This window comes from Pygoscelis adeliae, unplaced genomic scaffold, assembly GCF_000699105.1.
Source record: "Pygoscelis adeliae isolate BGI_AS28 unplaced genomic scaffold, ASM69910v1 Scaffold155, whole genome shotgun sequence".
Taxonomy (NCBI): domain Eukaryota; kingdom Metazoa; phylum Chordata; class Aves; order Sphenisciformes; family Spheniscidae; genus Pygoscelis; species Pygoscelis adeliae.
The window spans coordinates 5278033-5283293 of NW_008824932.1; positions in this window are offsets into that span (position 1 = coordinate 5278033).

Consider the following 5261-nt stretch of genomic DNA (forward strand, 5'->3'; position numbering starts at 1 on the left):
GCTCTGAGCAACCTGATCTAGTTGAAGATGTCCCTGCCCACGGCAGGGGGGGTGGACTAGGTGACCTTTAGAGGTCCCTTCCAACCCAAACTATTCTATGATTCTATAAATGATCCTGGCGAGAAAGAAGTGGTTGAATTTTTGTTGTGACTGCAAAGCTATCTTTCACCATCACTTTAAGATTGTCAGTGTGGTTCACAAGTTGGCTTTGAGCTCTTCACTTCTGCAAACTGTGGTTGAGAGAAACACATCTATTTTCTGTGGGCTAATAAGAACATTTTGCTTAATACTTCCTTGATATGAGCTACGTTACATGTAAAAATGAAACAATCGCTTTCATAAAGTACCAAAAGTTCTAAAAGTTGTGGCCTGTTTTCTCATCAGTGCCAACCACAGATCACCCCCATGACAGCCATGAGCTCCACATGACCAATAAGCCAGGCAAAGTCCACAAGGCAAGTAGTCTCTGGATATACAGCTTGTGCCAACTCTCGCTGATTTTTTTTCAGTAGAAATGAAAAAAAACTCATCTTCTTCATTCAGTGCAATCATTGTTCAACACTGTAACAATAAATGAGTAAAAATCATGCTTTTAGGAGATGAGGAAGAGAATAAAAGAATCTATTAAGCTTTACCTTTAGAATTTGGAGGGCATTTCAGTCACAGATGGATGCGTGTAGTATGCATATCCCAGCACCAAAAAACCCCCAATATCTCCAAGTTTGCTACTTGATGATTAGACCTGGTGACTTCGCCATCCTATTTGTATTTTTTGTAATGATGCTATACAATCTAATTCAATGTGCACTCTTAGCTTGTGCTTTAGCTTTTCTTTGATTGCATGCTTTTTTCATCTCCAGTTAAGTAACAAAAATGAAATTATATACAGGTCAAAGAAATCTCATTGAAATTGGTTAATACTTTTAAGTGACTAATGGTGACTTACCATGGATTGCCAAAGAGATGAGAGGAAAAACCTGAAAGGATTTCTAATTAACTTTCCGTGTCGAAAGATCACTTTCTGAGGCGTGTTCCCTTTTACACTTATGCTAACCTCCCATTAGTGGCAGATTTTGCCCTGTCGTCATGGACAGACATCTTGTTTCAGAGATGCAAATTTGCATTTGCACAACTCGTGTGTGTAGGAAGTTTCAGCTCAGCACCTCCGCTCTACTTTTTTTTTTTTCTTCTCCTTTTTTTGCCCTCAAGGTGCATCTCATGACAGACACTGTGGGAGACTTTGAATCATTGCAACAGCCCAGGTAAAGTCCTGCTGGAAGAATGTTTGTCACATTTTGACAAGTGCACATAATTAGCTGGATGCTTCATTTAATGCTAAATCTCTAATGATATTTGAAAGAGACTTAAAATAAATGCATCATGCTGCCAGTGTTTGCTTGAAAGTAAGAATTCTTGTACTCAATATGTCCTGGATTCTTCTAATACCTTGATTTCTTGCCATCTCAGAAGAGTTTGGATAATAGAGTCACCAAACACTTGCAGTGTACTAGGGAGGGGGTTTTTTTTGTTTTGTGGTTTGGTTCCCTCCCCCACCCAACAGTGTGTTGGGTTTTGTCCCTTTCATGAAGAATAATTTTAATATTTTTTTTTTACGTGGTCCAAGCTTTTCTCCATGTGCCTTCATCTTTCTGTTAGTCCTTTCAAAGGCAGCAGTTACAGTGTATGTGTCGTATCCTGAAGCTCTGGCCCTGGTTCCCAGGTCCCTCAGTGCGCTAGGTTGTGTACAAACATGAAGAAAAAAAGGACCGTTCTCTGATCTGAGGAAGGCTAAGCCTAGTAACTCGAGGCAAAAATGTTCTTGTAAAACACAGTTCACTTTGGAATAGCAGATTTCTGTCCAGCCCAGATTGCTTGGCTTAAAACGTGTTGTGTTTGAACAGCTTTTCTGGCTCTGGTTATTGCAGAACAAGCCCTTGTTGTTTACAGGAGCCCCGGAAGCTTGTGAGCAGTCCTGCGTGGTTGGGAACAGCACCTTCTTTAAAGCCCTGGCCAAGGGCCTAACCAACAGGGCACTGCTGTGGCTGACTGGAGATGTCCAGTGGGCTGACTAGAGTTGTCCGGGCTAGCAATAAGGTGAGAAAGATTTTGAAAATGAGGACAAGCAAGATATGCTTGAAGCAGCCAAGGGGAACCTTGTAGAAAGAGAGGGGAAAAATGACCCTGGCAGACGTTTCCTTGATGGGAGCTAGGGCAAGACTACCCTTGTTAGGGCCCCCAAATGCCTGTTGAGAAATCAAGAAGTGGGGACTAAGGTCCAGAAAAGGAGTTTTAAGGTATAGGAGGATAAGAAAGGCAGCATCTCAGTTGTGTAATGCAAAAGAACCTGTAAGAGTTGGGATGGAAGGACGCAGGGCTGTGGTTTCCTTGGAAAAAGAGCAGGACTCTTGGACAGAGGGAAGTCCGAGCTGGCTGGTTTGAGCAACCATGGTTTGAATCTTCCCCCAGGGAAAGTCCCTATAAAGTAACTGCGTAGTGCTGAAGAGCTACAGTGATTGCAGCACTTGCCTTGAGAAAGCCTGTGTCCCTGGCTACTCTGCCAGCGTTTCTGATGCAGCCACACAATAGTGTTAACTAATATTTGTTAAAAACAAACTTGTTTTTTGTTTGGCAATCCAAAATAAGCAGGTGTTACCGGATATTTTTAAGCTAGTCTTCCAATAATACATGACAAAACGCTAGCTGTGTTAATCACGTACTAAGTAGTCCAGAGTGATCAAGTCTATACATCAGGTGTGACTTAGTAAAACCTTCAGTTAATGAGGTCTCTTGGTCAACTTAAAACTTTACCACTTCATGTCACTTAGTTCTTCTTTCTTCTCTTTTCTTTTAGGGTTTGTTTTATTTGTTTTAGGTCAACTTGAGGAAGCAAACATAGAACATGAGAGGAAAAAAAGAAGCTTCAGATTTTCTAAATTTTTCTCTTCTAATTTTTAGATAAAACTATTCACCATGTTTAAATTGAATTAATGAATATCTTCAGTCCACCTAAAACTGCATTTCTAATGAAATTTTTAAGTCCAGATTTTTTCCCCTACCTCTGTTTTTGTCTACTAATTGTCAAAATCTGGAAAATGTCACACATCTCTCATAATTGCCAAGAAATAGTATCTTTTTCTCCTCTTTCTGAATTAAATATTTAAGTGCAAACCCTCATTTGTTAGTACTGGAAGGTGCCTTGACGTTCAGGCTGTGCATATTGGCCCCAGCCGCTCTCCTTTTCTAGATCTTCTTTGGGATCTGTACCTCTCTGGGAAACTCTCAGCCACACCACAGCAGTGGAGAAGCACTGACCGACACGCGCAGAGGCGGTGAGGTGGGGACTTTAGGAAACCGGAAGGTTCAGGCTGAGTTTCAATGGGGTTGTATGACGTCTCTAGTGCTAAAAGGTTGCTGACAGCTTGTTTTGTGAAGATTCCAGGATGTTAGACCATAGTAAATCACATTACTACTTTTTTTTTTGTCAGCTGGTCCCTTTTTGTCTGCAAATGACACTTGGTGGTTTCAGTCCCTTGCAGGAGGTACATATTGTATCCTCTCAAGTGATTCCTTCCCTTCTTCCCCACCGTTGTAGAAGTTATGCAGAAAATTGACACTTCTCGACTTCTTTAATGGTCAGAAACGTATTAGTCAAAATGATTCTTTTGTTGTGTTTATTGTGCCTGAAGGCACATACGAATTTAGATTGGAAGGGAGATAGAGCTGTAATAAAGCAAATCTAAGGTAACCTAGAGCTCAGCTTGGTAGGCAGCTTTTAGTTGTTTCTTCTTTTGACTATTATTTTCATCCTTCTTCCCAACTGTAGGTTTTGCCTTCAACTTTGAGAGGTCCATTTCTGTGAAAAGGTGGTTGGCTACCAGGAGGGGCTATAGACAGAGTAGGGTTAATTTTGAAAGGGACAAATCTGCCCTCAGAACACCAGATATTCAGCTCCTGTACGTACGTAGCAGCAAGCAACCAGCAGTGCTAGGATGGATGCTGGGATGTTCACAGCAGATGAACCAGTCTCCTCATAACCTGCACTTCCGATAGATCAGAGGTTCGTTTCTCTCAACAGGCATATAGTTTGTCCATAATTGCATCAAACCAATGTCATTCAATAGTATTTCTAGATCTGTTTCTTATTAAGTGCAATGTGTAATTACTGAAAATTGGTTTCTTCCTTCAGATAAGGATTTTTGTCGGTCACGCAAGAGTTGAACTGCATGAAATCACTGTATTGCATCACATCTTCTAAAGCTCCAGAGATATTGAGCAAGTTACCTGTGGAACTTTTGTGCTTGGGATTTATTATGTATTTCATCATCAGGGATTATGCAATGATTAAATCGCTGCATTTGGCCCCGTTCATTTGAACTAGTGCCTTCTCCTGCCCTTTGCTCTGTCAAAGGTGTCCTAAACCATTGGAAATTACAGAAGGGGATTTCCCCTGTTCGGTTCTCTCCTTCCTGGTTGATCAGCTGTATTGCTATAATGCTTTATTTTAGCAGTTCGGACACGGGCAGTAATATGTAATACAACAACATCTCTTTGCGAGGATGAATAAAAATGGAAATTTTGATAAATTGCTGCCAGTCAATTAAAAACTGTCAGTATGTTTCTTGTCTTATTGTAGGGGATAGGTAAAGATGTTCTAGGCAGCGTCTAACATCAGGGTAGGTAAGAGATGGTTTGTCTTTTGGTTTTTGGTTGTTTTTTTTTTTTTTTTTAAATCTTTCATGTGAAATATTAGATCTAAACCCATGAAGAAGTGACTATAAGCTGTAGTCTATCAGTCAAATAGTTAATGATTATAAAATTCCTTCTCTGTCTCTCTTCAGAAGTTAAGAGTGTTTTAAGCCTTGTATGACTGTTTTGGGATCTCATAGCAGAGCTGCATAGTCAAATAGATTACCATTGTGGGGCCGCAGTTTCAAAGCATTTCAAACTGTTTTCCAAATCATGTACAGTTCTGAATTTCCCATGCACCTATGGCTTCTCATACGCAAGAGTTTGCATGAAAACAGACATAGCCTTATTGACACAACTCCACGTCTACCTGGAAACCAGGCGGTCTGCTTCTGTGCTGTACCTCAGGGGGGAGAGTGATGGGGCAATTCCATCCCCCAGAAATAACACCCATTTTTCCTCTAGCAAAGGGCTGTTTATCAAGGTTGAACTATTAAGTCCCTTTAGCACTTGAGGCTTTCAGCAGGTATTTCTGTGAATAAAAGCCCTTTGGGATAAAAGAGAGGAAGCGTATC